Below are 10,016 nucleotides of genomic sequence, written 5' to 3'. Positions count from 1 at the left end.
TCTGCATCTGTTGATACAAGGTATATGTTCCCGTTTTACTTCAGTGTGACATTATGCTCATTTATCTACGTTGTGAAAGTCAATGTACTAAAGACACAGAATAATGCACAAATGTTTCCAGATAACTTTATGACAATAGGAACCAATCTAAATAGATTGCAGATAACATAATATATGGTGGCCATGTCCATCGGTAGGATAGTCTTGGGTTACAGGATGATATTGATTACTGGGGAAAATCGACAGAAAAACTTGCCCCACTCTTCTTGAACTCTCCCTCCCATCCCCTGCATGATCACAGACTCCTTGGTTAATGGTTTTGGCTGTTAAGAAAAAAGAAGTTGGCAACCCTGGTCTACATGATAATTTCTCCATAATTTTATCAAGTTCTATCAAGATTCCCCTCAGCCCCGAACATACCAATAAAAGCCCATGATTGTTGAAACTCTAAACTCTGTTTATAAACCTTGGGACAGGCAGCATCCTGGTAAATCTTACCTGTACATTTTGAAAGTCACCTTAGGGAGATTGGAATTGCACAATTGTATTCCAAGTGGAAACCGGAACGTTTCATGGAGCTGCTGTTGACCTCCAACCAATAACAACAGGCGTGTCAATAAAAACAGGCCTTCGCCATTTTGTTGACTTGCATACTTCTGTTCACTTTTAACCTATTCTAAAATCAAACTGAACTCTTCCTGCATGGTCGTTAAATATTTAATGGGGTAGTAAATCCGGAATTTGATTGTAAATAAGGTGGGGCACCAGAAAACTGATTGAATGAGGATGAACCAATCAGGATGGATGGACGACGGAGACCATGCTGTCTCCCTTTTTTGGGGAATGCTCCCATGGTGGAGGGGGTGGGGTAGGTTAAGCATCTGCTACTCGTTGTCCAAGGGTGACCTGCAGACTAGAGAAGGGAAGGAGCACATCAGGAAGAAGTTTGTGTACTACCCTTGTGGGGTTCAAGTTTAGGGGTTCAGGCTCAGGTGTTGTAGGAAGGATCTTTGTTTCGTCAGCCACTCCTGTCACCACTCACAGTCCTGGCAGTGAGGCAGTGGGATACATGTGCTTAAACATCTGGGAGGGTAGCGGATAACAGTCTATTAATCCCGAGCTTCTAAATAATCTGGAATAAACCAGCAATGGCAGACAAGAAGATCAATGCGCCTTGATGTACCTTGCAAGATTGGTTTATTGTTGACACCTGTACCGAGGGACAGTGACAGTCTTGTCTTGAGTACCGTACACAACAATCAGAACACTACACTGTGCTCTACGGTAGAACAAGGTAAATCAATAACAGAACGCAGAATCGAGTATAACTGCCTCAGACAAAGAGATAAAGTGCAGTGCAGTTAAACAATAACGATATTGTGGCGCACCGGACGGCAACTTGTTAAACGGCAATACGGACTCGAACAGCAGTTCCCGCCACGACTCAAAGTTTCTTCTCATCGAGGTCGTCCGTGTGCGCGATCTTGTCACAGAATCTTCTCGGAGCCAGCAAAGCGCTGGATCACTCAAACCATCTCCAGGCTGTAAATCACAACCTTTACCTGTCCCAGAAACACATTAAAGATAAAAAAAAAACAGACATAAAAGAAGTAAAAAATATATATATATTCGTGTCCTATGAGAGAGATGTCGACCGAGAGAGCGTTTCTCCAGCATTTGTGTCTGTTTTGGAAGAAGATGGTTGGATTCTAATCCAGGATCATTCCTCCCCCGAAGTCCAGTGCGGATGCCACTACATCACTGGCCAGATGGACAATAAGGTGCAAGATGCTAATCCAGTACATTGAGGTTGAGTCCATCTCGTTATAGTAGGGATATTCTTATCGCATAAGAATATTATAAAACATAATCATTGTCCTTATAACAGACTGTCCATGAGCCTGGCAGTGTCAGCTTTCAGGCTTTGGTATCTTCTGTCCGGTTAGAGGGGAGACAGGATGTCTGGGGTGAGTGATTATACTGGCTGCTCTACAAGGCAGTGGGAAGTGAAGACAGAGTCCACGGAGGGGAGGTTGGTTTCCGTGACATGCTGAGATGTGGTCGTAACCCTCTGCAGTTTCTCACAGTCACAGGAGGAGTATTTTGCTGTACCAAGCCATGATATCAGGATGCTTTCCGCCAAGGTCAAGGTGGACGTGGCTACAGGGGTGTGGGCTGCCACATTTACCTGTCTGGATAGGGGGAGGAAATCGCGATGTGGTCCCACAGATTTCTCCATGGCCTGTGGTGGAGAGGTGGGTGATCTTACGTCTGGCTCTGTGTATGAACCTCTCAGTCCACGACGGGAGTCCAGCTCCTTGTGTTCGAGGGAGGAAGTGCAGTGGCCGTTCACTTCGGCTGATCACTGTATCCACCAGTCCGGGTGCAGAACAAGCATCCTCCAGCAGTTCTCCCACCTATTGCTTGTCGGGACATCGCAGACTCAGCCCACCCGTAGGTTCCTCTTGACCGGAAAACTCTGGTTTTCTATAGAACTCTGGTCAGATTTCACGTGGGGTATTGCATTTAGTTTCGGTCGCTCCATATCAGATGAATGCCGAGGATTTGGAAAAGGCATAGAAGAGGTTGTAAGGAGGACCTTTAGGAGGAGATCTAGAAGGTGGAGTTGCACAAAGTTGGATTGTTCTTTCCGGAGTGGTGGGAGCCAAGGGGAGAACTGAGAGGATCATTATTGTCATAAAAGGAAGTGATGTTACAGCTTTATCAATCTCTGGTTAGGTTGCATCTGGAGTTTGCAGTCACCCCATTACAAGAAGGAGGCCAAGGCTTTGGAGAGGGGAAAGAAGAGGTTTATAGGGAGGAGATCTATAAGGAGGATTTGCAAGAACTTGTGTTATTCTTTCCAGAATGGCAGCTACCAAGGGGAGATAGAGAGGCCTATAAGAGTCATAAATGCGGTAGGCAACTGTGATCTTTCTCACAATATCAAAATACCGTATAACAGAGGACACGCAGTTAAGGTGAGAGAGGAAAATGTTCAAAGGAGGTCTGCGGAGAAATGTTTAATATAAAACAAAGCCGAGAGTTGCGGTTTCTGGAATGTATTTCTAGCTTGGTAGTGAAGGCAGTGGTGTGTTTCAGATTCTGTGATAGACAAACAAACACACAGAGAAAGGATGGATATAGACAACACGCAGGCAGGGTGATTAGTATAATTAGGCATCATCGGCTAAATCATATCAACCCAACATCACAGACTGGATTGTCTCTTCCTGTCCTACAATGTCTAACTGGAGAAATAATCACTGATGAGGGAAATGTCTTTTCCACTTCATCGTGAATATCAGTTCCTTCATTCTGAGTCTGTGACCGATGGTAATAGAATTCTCATTCAGGGGAAACGTCCTCCCAGCCATCGGTCCGAATTATCTGGAAGAATCCATCAATTCTCCTCACAATTCCAGAAAATACAGGCCTAGCTCATTCACTCTCCCCTCAGACAGACAGCTTGCTATCTCTTGAAGCAGTCAAGTCAGTGTGAGGAACTGTGATTAGACCTGGAAATAATATTCAATGTGCATTCAGGCAGAGGGATTAGTTTAATGAGGCTTAATTACATCAGCCCAACATCACAGACCAAATAGCCTTCTCCTTTCCTGCAGTGTTGTATGTTTTAACTGGAGAAAGAATCACTGATTAAGGACATTTGTTTTCCACTCCTTCCTGAATATCCGTTCCTTCATTCTGGGACTGTGACACATGGTATTAAAGTTATCATTCAGGGGAAACATTCTCCCTGCAATTGGTCTGAATGACCTGAAATAACCCAGCAATTCTGCTCACAATTCCGGAGAATACAGACTCACTCTCCCCGCACGCAGCAAGTGTGCCCTCCCAGGAACGAGACCTGTCAGTGTGAGGAATAGTCTCGGCACCCTCTCTTCAATAGGGATAACTTTCCCAAGGAAATGCGACAAAACCTGGAACTAATATTCAACGCACATTCTCACCACACCCTGTAGGACCCCTCCCAGTCAGACATCTCTATACCTCCTCTCCAATCCTCCTGTATCACGGCACAGAATATCATTTGGCTCCCTAATTATTTGCGATACCTGAATGTTAACTATTAGTGATTTGTTGACAAGGACTGTCGGGTCCCTATGAACCGGTCACTCTGTCCCCATGTAAATGTGGATTTTCTAGTTTGTTCCTCTGGGAATGAATGGCCTCGCATTCCCCCATATTCTGTCTGTCTGCCACATCTTCACTCCGTCACTTCTGTCTGCATCCCCAAACTCTCGCTGCGTCCTTCTCAAACCTTGCCTTTCAGCTCTGTACAACAGCCAACAGGGATATAATAAAGTTGGTCCTCACATCCAAATCGCCAATGTAGACTATGAACAGCTGGGGTCTCAGCCACAAATCCTGAGTCACCTAAATGTTGAACGTGTTCCATTTACTTCCTCTATCTGACCTTCACCTGCTGACTAATTCTCACACAGGCATAGTGTCCCGAACCCCATGTGCTTATCCGATCCTTTCTTCGGTTCTTCCAATACCACATTCATCAGTTCTCAATTAAACGTCTGTTTGTCCAATCCTGAATCCACACTGACTCTGCTAGCCCCAGTGAGTATTTGGGGACTTGGTCTGTGTCTCTACCTGTAAGATACTGATACAGAATTCAATGGGAATATTACCCATCTGTGGTTCAGTGTAACCGTTGTATTGGTGACCTGTGTCGGGGTCTTGGGTTCAGTGTGGGACTGAATCTGAATATCTCTGCTGTCTGAAACTGTGGAACTGATGAGCTGTCAGTGTCTCTGTGCTCTGTAACATACCTTGTGTGTCAGACAGGAGCGGCTGATCTGGTGCCTCGACAGGAGGGAATATGGTAGTTGATTGCAGTTTGTTTTTCCAGTGGGTACGAGAAAGAAACTCGGTCAGTGAGGGAGAGGTAAATGTCATGTGGTTCTGTGAAGCGGCCGTTGCAGCCTGTGCCATTGTCAATCTGTCGGTCTGACTCTCTCTCTCTCTTTCACACATATATAACATTGCATCTGATGCTTGTCTTTCTTTCATTCACGTTCAGCTATCCTGCATCAATTCACCTCCCAATTTGTTAGATTATGAAGACATGCAGTCCTCTTCTACTGTCATTTAGTAATGCATGCATTAAGAAATGATACAATATTTCCTCCGGTGTGATATCACAAAACACAGGACAAGCCAAGACTGAAAAAAACTGACAAAACTACATAATTATAACATATAGTTACAACAGTGCAACAATACTGTAACTTGATGAAGAAGCCCATGTGCACAGTAAAAGTTCAAAGTCTCTCAAATGTCCCTCATCTCACGCAGACGGGAGAAGGAAGAAAAACTCTCCCTGCCATGCCCGATCACAATCCGTCTCTGAGTCATCCGAAAGCTTCGAGCCTCCGAATCAGCTCTCCGACACCAAGTACTGAGCGCCATCTCTGTACGAACGATTCGACCTCAATCTCGGTTGCCAACAGCAGGCAAAGCCGGGGATTTTGAGGCCATCCCTCCGGAAGATTCCCGACCGCGCCGTAACGACAGCAGCGAGCGAGCGCTTCTGAAATTTCTCCAGATGTTCCCCTGTGCTTTCACGTCCGTCTCCATCAAATCAGAATTTAGAGTCCTGTTTTTAATATTTAAGCGGTCTTCGCATTCCTTTGCCGATCGAAGCATTTCTTTGTAATTTTCGTTTGATCTCTTGCAGGTTTGAGATGTTCTTAAACGCCTATTACATCAGTAACATGTCAAAATTCTCCGCAGAGCTTTGCCAGCACTTTCTGTGTGTTGCCTTGAATTTCCAGCATCTGTAGGTTATCTCATGTTTTGTACATCAGCATCGTGATCATCTGATCACTGCCATCCCGTGTATGTGTGTGTGTGTGTGTGTGTGTGTGTGTGTGTGTGTGTGTGTGTGTGGCCAGGATGATGTTGAACGTGCAAAACCGCAGGGACAGAAGTTGGGAGTCGGACGTGTCGTTGAACTCTGTTTACAAATGGATAATTAGCGAAGATAAAATTGAAATCTGTAAATGTGGCTGCTTCAGGTCTTTGTCAATAGAACTCCGACATTCTTTTCAATAGAACACACATCAAAGTTGCTGGTGAATGCAGCTGGCCAGGCAGCATCTCTAGGAAGAGGTACAGTCGACGTTTCAGACCGAGACCCTTCGTCAGGACTAACTGAAGGAAGAGTGAGTAAGAGATTTGAAAGTTGGAGGGGGAGGGAGGGGGAGATCCAAAATGATAGGAGAAGACAGGAGGGGGAGGGATGGAGCCAAGAGCTGGACAGGTGATTGGCAAAGCAGATATGAGAGGATCATGGGACAGGAGGCCTAGGGAGAAAGAAATGGGGGAGGGGGAAGCCCAGAGGATGGGCAAGAGGTATAGTGAGAGGGACAGAGGGGGAAAAAGGAGAGAGAGAGAAAAATAATGTGTGTATATAAATAGATAAATAACGGACGGGGTACTAGGGAGAAGTAGGGGATTAGCAGAAGTTTGAGAAGTCAATGTTCATGCCATCAGGTTGGAGGCTACCCAGACGAAATATAAGGTGTTGTTCCTCCAACCTGAGTATGGCTTCATCTTTACAGTAGAGGAGGCTGGGGTTAGACATATCAGAATGGGAATGGGACGTGGAATTAAAATGTGTGGCCACTGGGAACTCCAGCTTTCTCTGGTGGACAGAGCGTAGGTGTTCAGCGAAACGATCTCCCAGTCTGCGTCGGGTCTCGCCAACATATAGAAGGCCGCATCGGGAGCACCGGACGCAGTATATGACCCCAGCCGACTCACAGGTGAAGTGTCGCCTCACCTGGAAGGACTGTCTGGGGCCCTGAATTGTAGTGAGGGAGGAAGTGTAAGGGCATGTGTAGCACTTGTTCTGCTTACAAGGATAAGTGTCAGGAGGGATATCGTGGGGGCGGATGGGGGCCAGGGTGGGGGTGGGGGGACGAATGGATAAGGGAGTCGTGTAGGGAGCGGTCCCTGCAGAAAGCAGAGAGTGGAGGCGGGGGCGGGGGGGGAGGGAAAGATGTGCTTAGTGTTGGGATCCCGTCGGAGGTGGCGGAAGTTACGGAGAATTATATGTTGGACGTGGAGGCTGGTGGGGTGGCAGGTAAGGACCAGGGGAACCCTATTCCTAGTTGGGTGGAGGGAAGATGGAGTGAGAGCAAATGTGTGTGAAATGGGGGAGATGCGTTTGAGAGCAGAGTTGATGGTGGAGGAAGGGAACCCTCTTTCTTTAAAAAAGGAGGACATCTCCTTCGTCCTGGAATGAAAAACCTTATCCTGAGAGGAGATGCGGCGGAGACGGAGGAATTGCGAGAAGAGACAGGGTGAGAAGAGGAATAGTCCAGATAGCTGTGAGAGTCAGCAGGGTTGTTTCCACTGCCACATGTCCAGTCCTGGTATTCAGCATTCTCGGAATGGAATCGAAACCAGCCTCTGTGGATTCTGAAATCTGGATCTAAAAATAAACCGCTGTAGGATTCATCGATAGACCTCAGTGGGTCACGCAGATTTCCTTTCCCGAGGTGAGTAACTGCTGAGGTAATGCCTAGGAATTTAGAAGTGCTTGTCTTCAGTCGGCTGAATATTGACATCAGAGACAATGAATGGTGTTGAATTACCATGTTTATTCAAGTGACTGTTGTCAGTTCGTCAGCGGCATAACCGTATCTCTGGAGACTGATCCTTTGTATAAATCAGAGCCGGTTTGAATGCATTAGCTCAGAGTTGCTGAAGGAGCTGTGAGTTCAGAAGCAAGACAATTGGCAGATTATTCCTGAAATGGGGTATCCAGTCCTTTTACGGATAGGAGAAGTTTACTATCCATTTATTTCAGCCTTTGGAATTCCCGGTAAGCCGCCGTATCAGCTGCCGTTGGTGGGAATTGAAGTTAAATGCCAACGTAGTGATCGTTTCTGTCGCTGGTTTCCACGGTCACATGCTCAGTCCTAGTGTTCGGCATTCTCGGAATGGAATCGAAACCAGCCACTGTGGATTCTGATGTCTGGATCTAAAAATAAAACGCTGTAGAAATCATCGGTGGACCTCAGTGGGGCAGGCGGATTTCTTCCAGCGGTTTGTGTTTCAATGATGTAATGCTCGGGTCTCTGTGCTTTTGGTCTCGAAGCAGCTACACTGCATTTGCCAATATTGTGTTTATACTGCTGTGGAGATTTTAACAATTGCTTGTCTGCATTGGTATGTCAGCGGTCGTGTGAGCCACGTGTAATGATCAAACCATCGATTAGTGATAACGATTTAGGAAATGTGATGAGTTCCATGTTGCAGCATGGAACTTGAGGATTTTTAGTAAATGTGTGCGGTGTGACAGAAAATAAAACAGTTGTTGGACAACATAGTGACGTCGCTGCTGATCAATACTGTGAAGTGTATTCTATCATATCCACATCTGACCCCTCTACAGACATTCCACTGCGTCACCGGGTCTGCTACTGGACGTTGAATCCCTCTCCCCGGCTTCGCTGTGATGGATTCAGTCGGAGGCTTCGAGTATATCTGTGAGGCTGTATCAGACCTCGCTGTGACTGCTGCCTCGGACAATGTTCTGTTGTAAAATCAGCGAGGTGAGAAATGCTGGAATAGGGAACAAACACGGGGAATGCTAGAGGCACAAAGTAGCATCTATAGAAAGAGAAAGTCGTGTCATAGGGGCTCTTTGTAAACAGTTCCAACAAAATACACGCTAACTGCTTTCCCACATATTCTATTTTGCCTGGATGAGTGGTTCTGGGATTTCCTATTTCTGTTTCATCCTTCGGCTATTCTGTCGCTGACAGGGAGTTGCATGGAAGTTGATGATTGTCTAATGCAAGAATCCCGCCATCAGCGTCCAGATTTATTAATTTCATTCATATCAGACACGGATGAAGCCGATAGAAAATGTTCCAACCAGTACTGACTGTGAGGTTACCTAGCTTTATCTTTCCGCTGCCTCTTCACATTTTGGTCATCAGAAAGGAGTCCAAATTCAAATCATTTGGCTTTATTTTAATGTATAAACTCAGTCAGCTCTTGGACCTCTCTTCAACTTTCTACCCTTAAATGCAGCATTAAAGTCCAAATATTAGATGATGCCCGAAAACTGCTGCATTGGGTTCTGCTCAGTTTTTTCTCAATTTGCTATTTTCTGTCTCTCTTCCAGCGAACTTGGTGGCGATTGCGATCCTCTCCCGTGGAAAGTGCGGTCTCTCCAAATGTGTCACTCGCTACCTGGTGGGAATGGCAGCGGCCGATCTCCTGGTCGTTATCTCGGAACCGCTGCTGACGTGGACTGCTTGGATTTACTTTCGCCGATCATTCCTGTTCATTACTCCTGTGTGCAGTCTCGCCAGATGGTTGATTTTTGCGAGCACCGCGGCCTCTGTCTGGCTGACTGTCGCTTTCACCGTCGATCGATTTGTGGCTATTTGCTGTGAGAAGCTAAAAACAAAATATTGCACCGAGAGAACGGCGGCTGTGGTTATCGGGACAGTGAGTGTGCTGGTCTGTTTGGAGAGTGTCCCCTGGGGCTTTACTTCTGAACCTCTTGTAATAATTGATGGTGTTCCTTGGTATTGTGTTCCTACATCGAGCTACAAATACTCTTCTTCTTGGGCGGTATTTGAGATGCTTCACCGCATTTTTACCCCTTGTGTCCCATTCTTTCTGATTTTGTTGTTCAATATTCTGACAGCCAGGCGGATTCTAGCGGCCAGTCGAGCCCGCAGGAGGCTCCGGGGACAAAAGAGTGGAGAGAATGACAAGGACCGGGAGATGGAGAACCGACGCAAATCCATCGTTTTGCTCTTCAGCATAACCGGTAGTTTCATATTGTTGTGGGGAACAAATTTGGTATTTTATATCTATCAACGGATTTCAATGAGTTTTGTTTATTATTCTGTCATGAATCCCGTTTACATTGTAGAAGAGACATCGGGAATGCTGCAGATCATCTGTTCCTGCACTAACACGTGTATTTACGCCCTGACTCAGAGCAAATT

This window comes from Mobula birostris, chromosome 13 (genome assembly GCF_030028105.1).
Source record: "Mobula birostris isolate sMobBir1 chromosome 13, sMobBir1.hap1, whole genome shotgun sequence".
In the NCBI taxonomy this organism is placed as follows: Eukaryota; Metazoa; Chordata; class Chondrichthyes; order Myliobatiformes; family Myliobatidae; genus Mobula; species Mobula birostris.
This window is presented reverse-complemented; position numbering follows the sequence as displayed.